At 36.1% G+C, this 14,218-nt stretch overlaps 1 protein-coding gene across 2 annotated transcripts in view; it reads right to left on the minus strand.

Moving 5' to 3' along the window:
- MAGED1 (MAGE family member D1) overlaps positions 1–9,985 on the minus strand; it is a 73,435-nt gene extending 63,450 nt beyond the window's left edge. The window contains exon 1 of one of the 2 annotated variants that reach the window (XM_060292365.1): positions 9,903–9,985. The gene's annotated coding sequence lies outside the window, so the exon portion shown is untranslated. The remainder of the gene's footprint in view (positions 1–9,902) is intronic. The other variant, XM_030851471.3, reaches the window with a different exon arrangement.
- Positions 9,986–14,218: the final 4,233 nt, after the last annotated feature.

Here is a 14,218-nt window from a genome sequence, read left to right on the forward strand (position 1 = left end):
CAAGGTTACTCTCCCCAGCAAGGATCTCATTCAGATTCAAAGGATAAATTATAACCTTTACAGACAGGCAAAGGTTAAGAGATTTCAGCACCACCAAACCAGCTTTACAACAAATGCTAAAGGAACTTCTCTAGGCAGGAAACACAAGAGAAGAAAAATACATACAAAAACAAACGCAAAACAATGAAGAAAATGGTAATACGAACATACATATCAATAATTACCTTAAATGTGAATGGTTAAATGCTCCTGTCAAAAGACATAGACTGGCTGAATTGATACAAAAACAAGACCCGTATATATGCTGTCTACAAGCGACCCACTTCACACCTAGGGACACATACAGACTGAAACTAGGGGGAGGGTTAAAGATATTCCATGCAAATGGAAATCAAAAAAAAACTGGAGGAGCAATTCTTACATCAGACAAAATAGACTTTAAAATAAACATAACTAAAAGACAAACGAGGACACTACATAATGATCAAGGGATCAATCCAAAATGATGTAACACTTGTAAAATTTACACACCCAACATAGGAGTACCTCAATACATAAGGCAAATGCTAACAACCATGAACGGGGAAATCGACAGTAACACAATAATAGTAGGGGATTTAACACCCCACTTTCACCAATGGACAGATCATCCAAAATGAAAATAAATAAGGAAACACAAGCTTTAAATGACACAAGAAACAAGATGGATTTAGTTGATATTTATAGGACATTCAACCCAAAAACAAAAGAATACACATTCTTCTCAAGTGCTCATGGAACATTCTCCAGGATAGATCATATATTGGGTCACAAATCAAGCCTTGGTAAATTTAAGAAAATTAAAATCGTATCAGGTATCTTTTCTGACCACAACGCTATGAGACTAGATGCCAATTACAGGAAAGAATCTGTAAAAATTACAAACACATGTAGGCTAAACAATACACTACTAAATAACCAAGAGATCACTGAAGACATCAAAGAAGAAATCGAAAAATACCTAGAAACAAGTGACAATGAAAACGCGATGACCCAAAACCTATGGGATGCAGCAAAAGCAGTTCTAAGAGGGAAGTTTATACAAATAAAATCCTACCTCAAGAAACAAGAAACATCTGAAATAAACAACCTAACCTTACACCTAAAGCAATTAGAGAAAGAAGAACAAAAAAACCCCCAAAGTTCGCAGAAAGAAATCATAAAGATCAGATCAGACATAAATGAAAAAGAAATGAAGGAACTGATAGCAAAGATCAATAAAACTAAAAGCTGGTTCTTTAAGAAGATAAACAAAATTGATAAACCATTGGCCAGACTCATCAAGAAAAAAAGGCAGAAGACTCAAATCAATAGAATTAGAAATGAAAATGGAGAAGTAACATTGACATTGCAGAAATACAAAGGATCATGAAGATTACTACAAGCAACTATATGCCAATAAAATGGACAACCTGGAAGATATGGACAAATTCTTAGAAAAGCACAACTTTCTGAGACTGAACCAGGAAGAAGTAGAAAATATGAACAGACCAATCACAAGCACTGAAATTGAGAATGTGATTAAAAATCTTCCAACAAACAAAAGCCCAGGACCAGAGGGCTTCACAGGCGAATTCTATCACACATTTGGAGAAGAGCTAACACCTATAATTCCTCCAAAACATAGCAGAGGGAGGAACACTCCCAAACCAAACAAAGATGTCACAAAAAACAAAAACTACAGGCCAATATTACTGATGAACATAGATGCAAAAATCGTCAACAAAATACTAGCAAACAGAATCCAACAGCACATTAAAAGAATCACACACCATAATCAAGTGGGGTTTATCCCAGGAATGCAAGGATTCTTCAATATACACAAATCAATCAATGTGATACACCATATTAACCAACTGAAGGAGAAAAACCATATGATCATCTTAATAGATGAAAAAAAAGCTTTTGAGAAAATTCAACACCCATTTATTATAAAAAGCCCTCAGAAAGTAGGCATAAAGGGAACTTACCTCAACATAATAAAGTCCATATATTACAAACCCACAGCCAGCAACGTTCTCAATGGTGAAAAATTGAAACCATTTCCTCAAAGATCAGAAACAAGACAGGGTTGTACACACTCACTACTATTATCCAACATAGTTTTGGAACTTTTAGCCACAGCAATCAGAGAAGAAAAAGAAATAAAAGGAATCCAAAGCAGAAAAGAAGAAGTAAAGCTGTCACTGTTTGCAGATGACATGATACTATACATAGAGAATCCTAAAGACGCTACCAGAAAACTGCTAGAGGTGAATTTGGTAAAGCAGCAGGATACAAGACTAATGCACAGAAACTCTTGCATTCCTATACACTAATGACGAAAAATCTGAAAGAGAAATTAAGGAAACACTCCCATTTTCCACTGCAACAAAAAGAATAAAAAACCTAGGAATAAACCTACCTAAGGAGACAAAAGACCTCTATGCAGAAAACTATAAGACACTGGTGAAAGAAATTAAAGACGATACAAACAGATGGAGAGCTATACCATGTTTTTGGATTGGAAGAATCAACACTGTGAAACCGATTATACTACCCAAAGCAATCTATAGAATCAATGCAATCCCTACCAAACTACCAATGGCATTTTTCACAGAACTAGAACAAAAAATTTCACGATTAGTATGGAAACACAAAAGACCCCAAAGAGCCAAAGCAAGCTTGAGAAAGAAAAACGGAGCTGGAGAAGTCAGCTCCCTGACTTCAGAGTACACTACAAAGCTACAGTAATCAAGACAGTATGGTACTGGCACAAAAACAGAAATATAGATCAATGGAACAGGATAGAAAGCCCAGAGATAAACCCACGCACATATGGTCACCTCATTTTTGATAAAGGAGGCAAGAATAAACCATGGAGAGAAGACAACCTCTTCAGTAAGTGGTGCTGGGAAAACTGAACAGCTACATGTGAAAGAATGAAATTAGAATACTCCCTAACACCATATACAAAAATAAACTCAAAATGGATTAAAGATCTAAATGTAAGGCCAGACACTATCAAACTCTTAGAGGAAAACACAGGCAGAACACTCTGTGACATAAATCACAGCAAGATCCTTTCTGACCCACCTCCTAGAGAAATGGAAATAAAAACAAAAATAAACAAATGGGACCTAATGAAACTTAAAAGCTTTTGCACAGCAAAGGAAACCATAAACAAGAAGAAAAGACAACCCTCAGAATGGGAGCAAATATTTGCAAATGAAGCAACTGACAAAAGATTAATCTCCAAAATATACAAGCAGCTCATGCAGCTCAATATCAAAAAAACAAACAAACCAATCCAAAAATGGGTGGAAAACCTAAATAGACATTTCTCCAAAGAAGATATACAGATTGCCAACAAACACATGAAAGGATGCTCAACATCACTAATCATTAGAGAAATGCAAATCAAAACTCCAATGAGGTATCACCTCACACCAGTCAGAATGGCCATCATCAAAAAACCTACAAACAATAAATGCTGGAGAGGGTGCGGAGAAAAGGGAACCCTCTTGCAGTGTTGGTGGGAATGTAAATTGATACAGCCACTATGGAGAACAGTATGGAGGTTCCTTAAGAAACTGAAACTAGAACTACCATACGACCCAGCAATCCCACTACTGGACATGTACCCTAAGAGAACCATAATTCAAAAAGAGTCATGTACCACAATGTTCATTGCAGCTCTATTTACAATAGCCAGGACATGGAAGCAACCTAAGTGTCCATTGACATGTGAATGGATAAAGAAGATGTGGCACATATATACAGTGTAATATTACTCAGCCATAAAAAAACGAAATTGAGTTATTTGTAGTGAGGTGGATGGACGTAGAGTCTGTCATAGAGTGAAGTAAGTCAGAAAGAAAAAACAAATACCGTATGCTAACACATGTATATGGAATCTAAAAAAAAAAATGGTTCTCATGAACCTAGGGGCAGGACAGGAATAAAGACGCAGAAGTACAGAATGGACTTGATGACATGGGGAGGGGGAAGGGTAAGCTGGGACAAAATGAGAGAGCAGCAATGACATATATACACTACCAAATGTAAAATAGATAGTAGGAAGCAGCTGCCTAGCACAGGGAGATCAGCTCGCTGTTTTGTGACTGCCTAGCATGGTGGGATAGGGAAGGTGGGAGATTCAAGCGGGAACGGATATGTGGATATATGTATACATATAGCTGATTCACTTTGTTATACAGCAGAAACACACACAACATTGTAAAGCAATTATATTCCAATAAAAATGTTAAAAAAAACACATTATGTTGGCTGATGGTTTTAAATACCAAGTATAAAATAGTTGTGGGGAAAAAATTAATTTGAAAATGGAGTAGGTAGGTATTAGATGATATTAGGAATTATTGTTATTTTTTCTTAGTGAGATAATGGCAATTAAATTATTTACAAAATGTTCCTATTATTAGGAGATGAACACTGAGATATTTATGGGAAAAGTGCCATATGTGCTCTTCAAACTGATCTATTAAAATGGTATCTCAATCATAATGCCAAGAAAGATTTTTGTGAAAATTGACAAGCTGATTCAACAATGTATATTGGAATTCAAAAGGCCAAGAATAGGGCTTCCCTGGTGGTGCAGTGGTTGAGAGTCCGTCTGCCGATGCAGGGGACACGGGTTCGTGCCCCGGTCCGGGAAGATCCCACATGCCGCGAGGCGGCTAGGCCCGTGAGCCATGGCCGCTGAGCCTGCGCATCCGGAGCCTGTACTCTGCAACGGGAGAGGCCACAACAGTGAGAGGCCCACATACCGATAAAAAAAGAAAAGAATAACCAAAGCATTATTGAAGAAAAAGAGCTAAACTGTAGGACTTACTGACCATAAATAAGATACATTATAAAGTTACATTAATTATGACAGTGGTACTCATATAAGAATAGAGAAACCAAAATGAACAGAATCCAGAAACAAACCGTCATATATAACCTAACCTTTGATTTATGAAAAAGATGATGACACTATAGGAGGGAAAGGATGACCTTTTCAATAAGTGGTATTGGATTGACTGTACGTCTGTTTCAACAATAACAACAAAACAGTGGGCCTTTACCTATATCCATAACTCATACTGGCAACATACAATAAAATGAATATCAAATGAATTGGAAATATAAATGAGATTAAACAGTAACACCACATAGAAAAATATCTTCATGACCTTGGGAAAGGCAAAGATTTCTTAACCAGGACAAACAAGCACTACTCATGAAGGGGAAAAATTATAAATTGAACAATATTAAAATTGAGATACAGGCATATCTTGTATTAGTACGCTTCACAGATATTGCATTTTTTACAAATTAAATGTTTGTGGCAACCCTGTGTTGTCAGATGATGGTTAACTTTTTTTAGTAATAAAGTATCTTTTAATTAAGGTATGTACATTGTTTTTTAGACAATGCTATTGAACACTTACTATACTACAGCATAGTGTAAAATTAACTTTTATATGTACTTGGGAACCAAAAATTTCATAAGACTTGCTTTACTGTGATATTCACTTTATTGCAATGGTCTAGAACCAAACCAAGGTGTGCCTTATTCAGTTCATCAAAAGACACCATTAAGAGACTGAAAATGCAAGCAACTGAGATTTGCAAATAAATAGATCTAAGTATTCACATCCTTAATATAGAAAGATCTCCTACAAATCAATAAGAAAAGGATAGTCAAAGAGAAAAAGTGGTCAAAAGACTTGAACAGGCACCTCAAAAAAAGATACCCAGGCCAACAAACATGAAAAGACACACATTTATCACCAGAGATATGCAAATTAAAACCACAACGAGGTACCATTAATAACCACTAGAATGGCTACTTTTTTTTTCCTTAGAAAGACAACACAATGACAAGTGTTGGCAATATTCTAGAGCAAATGGAACTCTTAAAATTTTCTATTAGGAGTTTTTTAGTACAACCAATTTGGAAAACCAATTGGCAGTATCTACTAAAGCTAATCTTATCCATAACCTGTGATTCATCAATTCTACTATTAGGTGTATGCTCAACAGAAAGCTGTGCATATAATCACCAAAAGACATGTTCTAGAATGTTTACAGTACTATTTGCAGGCCAAAGATGTAAAAAACCAAAATGCCCATCAGTTGCGGTATATTCACACAATGGAATACACAGCAATAAGAATGAAGGAATTACTACTACGTCCAATAACTTGGATCAATCTCAAAAACAAAATCTTAAGCCAAATAAGTCAAACACCAAAAAATACATACTATACTATTATATTTTTATAGAGTCCAAAAATAGGCAAAATTATTATACAGTGATAGAAGCCAAGATGTGATTAATTTGGAGTTCAGTTTGTGACTGGTAGGGAATACATTCAAGGGATTTCAAATACTGATAATTTTCTATTTTTTTTTACTGAAGTATAGTTGACTTACAATATTATATTAGTTTCAGGTGTACAGCACAGTGACAATATTTTTATAGATTATACTACATTAAAATTATTACAAGATTATGGCTATAATTCCCTGTGCTATACAACATATCCTCCTTGCTTATCTATTTTATACATAGTAGTTTGTATCTGTTAATCCCATACCTGTAATTTGCCCCTCTCCCTTCTGGTAACCACTAGTTTGTTTTCTATATCTCTAAGTCTGTTTCTGTTTGGCTATATACATTCATTTGTATTATTTTTTAGATTCCACATATAAGTGATACCATAATGTATTCGTCTTTCTGTCTCACTTATTTTACTAAGCATAATATTCTCCAGGTCCATACACATTGCTGCAAATGGCAGGATTTCATTCTTTTTTATGGCTGAGTAATATTCCATTGTATATATACACCACATCTTTATCCATTCATCTGTTGATGAATACTTGAGTTGCTTCCATATCCTGGCTATTGTAATTAGTGGTGCTATGGACACTGGGGTGCATGCATCTTTTTGAACTAGTGTTTTCATTTTTTCTGGATATATACCCAGGGGTGGAATTGATAGATCATATGGTAGGTTACACAGGGGTGAAAATGCTTTGAGCTGTACACTTATATGTGCACCTTTCTGCATGTATTTAAGTTTACTTAAAAATAATGCCTACAAATCTCAAATGGTTCAGCCAAAATAGATCAAAAAATAGATAAAACATTATACTTCAATTTTTAAAAATTGGATGGATGAATAGTGAGCAAGTCAGTGAATAAGTGAGCTAATATGGCAAAAGTTAACAACTGTTGAGTCTAGGTTCAGAGTATAAAAGTATTAATTGTACTCTTCTTTCAACTTATGCTTGTTTAAATATTTTATTAAAAAATATTCAAGTAAAAAGAGTAATCACACCTCTCAGTTCTTAATATTTATAACTAGGAAGTAAATCAAGCACCTGATATAATCTGACTTGTGAAAGGAAACTTACAAAATGAAATTTTTATACCCAGACTATTTCTAATAAAATAAAATATTCTGTGTATTTTCTATTTCTCATTAATGAAAAGAGACAGAGAAAGAGAGGACCAGGCCAGGACTGAGTGTCTGACAGACTTTAACTCCATTAACTCCACTACCAAGTTACTATCCACCTGAGTCCTGGTTTTATTAGTTAGCAAGTTACTAACTTGGTTTTATTAGTTAGCAAGTTACTATCCACCTGAATCTTGGTTTTATCATCAGGAAAATGACAATGATGATACTGACTTTAGAGAGTGGTTTTGAACATTAATTAGGGAGCCACTAAATTCATTTCAATTTACCATACCAAACATTTATGGGCAACATATTATGAACACGCAGTGATAAGAGCAGTGAGAGAGGAAAGCAAGTATGCTGTAGGACAGCACACAATGCACCACAAATAAACAGATTGAGGAAGAGGTGAGGATAGAGACAGAGATACGTCTTCCTAGAGGGGCTGGTAACTGACAATCCACTTAAATGGTAGCAAGAAGCTAGCCAAGCAGAAGAGAATATGGGGAATTTACACAGACAGATTAGATCATCTGAGTATGCAGAGTGGTTCATTAATGCTATGCAGTAAAGTGACCACAAGCAGAAGGGAGGAGAGGGAATGTTGGAAGCAGAGTGACCAACAAATGCAGAGACACTGTCATAGATATACCCTATTTTTCCACTAATAACTGTATAGTTTGTGCTCTCTCTTCCTTTAGGTTTCTGCTCAAATGTCACGATACCAGGGAGGCCTTCCTGACCATCCTATCTAACATAGTACAGCCTCCCCATCACAATCTATTACATATTTCTTATATATTCACTTATTGTCTCTAGAGTAGTTTAAAGGACTTTGTTCTTGTTTTTATTTTCCACTGTTATATCCTCAGTGCTTAAAACACTGTCTGGCGTATAAAAGCTATTCAATAAAAAAACTCTTGAATGAATGGATGGATGGATGCACACCCAGTGGGTTAAAGCCAGTGTGATATTTAAGTGCTGTTAAATTATGATTTGAATAGATAATAAATAGACATCAGCAATACCCTTTGAAAAAGTTCCTAAGTGTTTTGGTGTCATGAAACCTCAGTCTCCTCGTTAAAGAACTGAAAATTATACCTGGCCTAGAAAAAAGAATCATCTCTTATTTTGGCAAGCCTAACACATTAGCTACAGGAGGAAGAGGGAATAAGTTGCTTGTTCAAAGAGATCTCTGGTTAAATTCCTCTTTAGAGCCTGAAAAATCCCTGACACTCATTATAAATTTAATGATCATTTCCTCTCCCTTGGGTAAAGAACTGAAATAATAAATTGTGATAATTAATGAATATTCTTGCAAGACAAATTACACATGATAAATGGAGCAGAAAAATACATTTCACATTGCAACAAATGAAAAAAAAAGACAAAGTTCATATTGCACCAAATAGATAATACATGCGAAGCTCCTAGAAAAAAATCTTTGCCTGAAAATTCTGCCAACTTGCTCTTCAATGTTGCTACTGGACACCAGAAAAAGATTTACATAATAAACCGAACTCACATGAAACGATAAATTTGTGATTGGATGTCATATCTGTCAACCATTTCTGCTCTGTGAGAAATTCTAAAGGGGATGGGAAAGCTTCCAGCCTCTAAAGCTGACACCAAATTATAGGCAAAATCCACTATGTTTGCCACTCTAAAAATTTGGGGATTCAATTGTATACCAAAATTTTTTTAAGTGTCATGAGTGGAGGGCTGAAACCAGTGCAATACCTGATATGTGATTTCGTTTTGGGTAAAAAATAAATACATAAAAGGACATAATTTGAACAAGTTCCTATGTCTCTGAGAGCTCTAAAATTTCTGCTCCTTTTCTTATTTTTAAAAAGAACAAAAGCCAGCCTTGCCCTTGAAATTGAAGTCACATCTAATTTCAGAAAGTATATAATTCACCGGCCTCTGCAGGAGTGGGACCGAAGAGATCAGAAGTCTTCAGGGGGAGTAAAATACTGGGGTCGAAAGTAAAAAGAAGGAAGAATGTAGGTTCAGAGTGGGGGAAGGAGGTAGCAAAAGTTCTGAGGCTAAGAGGGGAGCGGGGTGGAAGGTGGGAGTAAGAGGTAGGAAGGAAATCGGTGGTAGAGGGAATGACCCAAACTCAGAAAGACTGGTTAGAGGATTCGGGATAAAGAGGAGAAGTGAAGAATAATCAGGGATAAAAGGACGACGAGAGTCAGAAGGCGGAAGGGGATGACGGCCAGCCATCTCCCGAGGCGTAAGAGAGAGGAGAGTGAGCGATCGGAACCACAAGCGTCAGAAACATCCTTCAGTGTACCCTGGGGATGAATTCTTTCCACCTCATGTTGAAGCAAGGAGGAAACCGTCCCTGAGGTGTCTGCGGACTCACTTGTGAAAATTACCAGTCCCTTTCTTTACACTCACCTTGATGAAGAACGCCGCGACGCGACGATGGCGTGACCGGAAGTGCTATTTTCTTTTGTTTGGAGGAAGCTTTAGCCCGGACCACCACACCCTTCCCCCGCCTTCACTCCAGACAACTTCCTGTGACTCTCTAGCAAGCTCTTGAAATACTGTATCTCAGTGGCTCTCTCACCAGATGGGAACCCGGATAGTGACGTAAGATGTCTGGAAGAGGGAATCAGTAACTTTTTACAAATCCTAGCCCTAGTCATCCCAGGTACTACAGCATCTCCGCCAAACTCTACGTATCCAATTTGTCACCTCGCCTTCCTGATGCAGACTTTCAAATACCTCCCTTACCTTTAGTCCCTTAACTCTCGGATGTCTACAGTTACGTATTTACGATACTGATTTACTGCTTCCTGGCATTAAAAAAATAATAATAAATTCATGTTTATTAGTGGCATACTTCGATTTCAAGATTTTTAAAACTTCTTAATCTGAATCATTTTTGTCTTGGAATGGTATCCAGAGAGTTACGTGCCATACTCAAATTTCCAAATAAATAAAAGTGAACTCATTTAGAAAGCGTTCTTGTATACTCCCCCCGAAAATGAAGACAATGATAATTTGACAAAAAGTTTCAATAATAAGAATAATCCTTACTCTGGTTAAAAGTTCAATATTGAGTTAACTATTGTCATTACCTCCAGAAAGCTCTTCTGGGCCCAAAATCTGTACCCCAGGCCTCCTCTTTTGTGGTTATTTTCAATAAATCCACAAATGTACCAAACACTGTTCTATACCCAGAGGCATTGCACTAGAACCCCACAACATAGGGAGGGGCTAAAGGCGACATTTAAACACATAAGAGTATAGCATAAAATAGGTGATTATAAATGTTTGTCGAATGAGTAAACGACCAAAATGTGGTCAAGGCAATGACGGGGGCTGACACAAGGTCCTTACTTTTGCTAGTATTTGTATAGTTCATTTCAACATTTGACTCATATTTTGTCATTCACCCAACAGATTTTGAACAACCACTCAGTGTAAGGTTCTGCTCCTGATATTGTCCATATAAAGAAGAATAAGACATAGTCCTGGATTTCAAGACCCTCCAACCAGTGGGGGAAATGAACACATAAACAACTAGCAGCACTATAATGTGACAATAATAATCGGTAAAGAGAAGACAGTGTTGCAACTATGGCTATCCAATTGACTGGTGAATACTAAAAACCTAAAACAGACCTTATCTCCTAGAAGGTGCTCAATAAAGCCTGGTTTAATGTTGAATAAGTGATTGAATGGATGAATGAAAAGGAAGAATGACAGTGGATTTGAAGTGTGGTGTGAAAGAAGCGGTGATGAGAGATGAAGCCTGGATGTAAGAAGAGGCCAGACGAAGAAGGACCTTGCATGCCATGTTACAGAGTTTGAGCTTATTATGAAGAAAACAGAAAGCCAAAAATGAATTTTAAGCAAGAAAGCATCTAGTCAAGATGGTTTTCTGGGGACTCTAGTCTGCCATCTTCTCCATCTGCTGGCTTTCCACATAAAGTCTCTATCTCTTGCCTCAACAACAACAAAAAGCATCTAGTAATGTCTTAAACCAAAATATAGAAAATGGGTTGTACCAGTGCAACCTGGAGGCAGAGAGGTTGGTTTAGAGGCTATTGTGGTAATCAATGACCAAATACAGAAAATGAGGGGTTTATGCTATTAAGAATTAATTGTATTTGGAACTGAGCTGGAAAAAAATAGTCAGTGGATTATCAGAAATCCAGAAGCAGTGAAACCTGAGCATTTTCCTTGATGCCTTCCACAATCAAAATTCTGATTATTTCATGCAACAAATATTTATTGAGCAGATTAATATGCACCAGGCCCTGAGGATAGAACCATGGCCAAAATGGACAAAAATTTCTGCCCTCACAGAACTTACATTCTTGTTTCATGGCTAATAAAATATTTAAGAAAACACATGTTAAGTGGTGACAAGCGCTACATAGAAATAAACCAGGTAAATGGGATAGCAATGTACTATGGGGGTTACACTATGTGGGGGACGGGAAGAGGGTTGCCATTATAGAAGAGCTCACTGAACATTTATAAACTTTATTCACTTCTCTCAGTAACCAGGATCACTATCTTAGTTCAGACCTTCTATATTACTCCCCAAATGCCAACTATGGTATACAAAAGCCTTGGTTGTCTAACTCTGTCTCTTTCTCTCATCCCATCTCTCATCACTCAACCTCTCCCACCCTAAATCCAAGTCTTACACAACTGTTTATAATTTGGAAAGTGCACCAAGATCTCAAATCTCTGTGCATTCACACTCCGCTAACTCATATTCATCTTTCAAAGGTCAGCTCACATTTTATCTCTCATGAAACCTTGCTGATGTTTCATTTCACTCCTTAACCAAAACCAGACAACTGCTCCCCTTGTCTGCCATGTTTAGTATTCTTAGCACTTTCTTTCATTCACTCAACAAACATTTGTTGGTCAACTTCTGTGTAATTGTCACTGTTCAAGGCAGTAGAGATACATGCATAAATAAAAGAGTGAAAAAAATCCCTGCACTTTTGTAACTTACATCTTAGTTAGGAAGACAAGCAATAAACAAAATAACATAAATATGGACCTTATAAAACAGTAGTTCTCAACTCTGGGTGCCCATTAGAATCACTAGGAGAGCTTTCGTCTTTCTTCTTTTTTTAAATACCAATGCCTGATCCCCATCCCAGCCAAAATTAATCTAAAGCTTAGGAGTGAGGTCAGGCATTTACATATATTTTTAAACCTCCTTTAAAGCTCCTTTCTGATGCACAGAGAAGATTGAAAATTACTGCACTACAGGCTATGGAAAATGATACCAGAAGGACAGTCTGAAAAGCTAAGGAATTAAGAGCAAATAAAATGATAAACATGTATGTCAATCTAAAAAAACATGGTGTGTATAAAAACATAATAATCATACTGATTGCTGGGGTTGAAAAAATGGTGATTCAAAGATTCTGAACAAAAATATCATACAACTCAGGAGGAGATGGACATCAGAATTCATTTGTTTGGGAGAGAGGTTAATATATTTTTAAAGTTCAGACATTGTTAAGTTAAATAATTATAAGAAATATTCAAAAGTTACCGCTAAAATAACAGATTCACAGTGAGAGTAAAAAGTAGAATAAGGAAAAATGCATACATTTAAACCTGTAGAGGGATTAAATGGAATAGGATAAAAAATTTCAATAAATTTTTAAAAAGGAAACACATGCCTATATGAACAGAAAGACATGGATTGATGGATAGGGTAGTTGATGAGAGGCAGAGGAGGATTGCATAGCCCAAGGAAATTTATTAATAATTATCTTGGTTGAGAGATGGTTCAGATCCCATAACCCCCAAAAGTCCCTACGATATCCTGTTTTAGTCACACAGTCTTCCCTATCCCTAATGTTATCTTTCAATCTAGTTTCTTCTTTTCTAAAATGTCACATAAATGGAAGCATAGAATATGTAACCTTTTGAGCCAGCCTTCTTTTACCTAGGATAACACCTTTGAGATTCATCCAAGTTGATGCATATATCAACCATTCATTAGTCTTTATTTATGACGTGTATTTCATCATATGGATGTGTTGCAAATTGTTTATCAATTCACCAGTTGAAAAACATTTGGGTGGTTTCCACTTTTGAAGATGATGAATTAAGCAGCTATAGCATTCATATGCAGTCTTCTGTGTGAACATCAATTTTAATTTCTCAAAAGAAATGCCTAGAAATAGGACTGCTCATAAATGGTTATGATGTGTAGATGTTTAACTTTATAAGAAACTGCAAAAATGTTTTCCAAACTGACTATACCATTTTGTATTCCCACCATCAATGTGTGAGAATTATAGTTGCTCTACATCCTTGCCAGCACTTGGTATTCTTTACACTACTTTTATGTTAGCCTTCTAATAGATATGTAGTAGAATCTCTTTGTGATTTTAGTATGCACACAATTTGTTAAAAGGACAATTATTTCTCCATTGAATCTGTACCTTTGTTAAAAAAATCAATTCACCATATTTGTATTGGTCTATTTCTGAATGCTCTATTCTTTTCCACTGATCTATGTGTTACCCCTTCACCAATACCATGCTATCCCGATAACTGTAGTTTTAAAGTAAATCTTAATCTCAAGTAGTGTGTGATTCCTCCAAATATATTCTTCTTTTTCAAAGTTGGTTTGGTGATTCTAATTCCTTTGACTTTCCCTATAAATTAAGGAATCAGGTTTTCTATAACAACCAAAAATCCTGTTGTGATTTGACTGAAAT

Source organism: Globicephala melas, chromosome X (genome assembly GCF_963455315.2).
Source record: "Globicephala melas chromosome X, mGloMel1.2, whole genome shotgun sequence".
In the NCBI taxonomy this organism is placed as follows: domain Eukaryota; kingdom Metazoa; phylum Chordata; class Mammalia; order Artiodactyla; family Delphinidae; genus Globicephala; species Globicephala melas.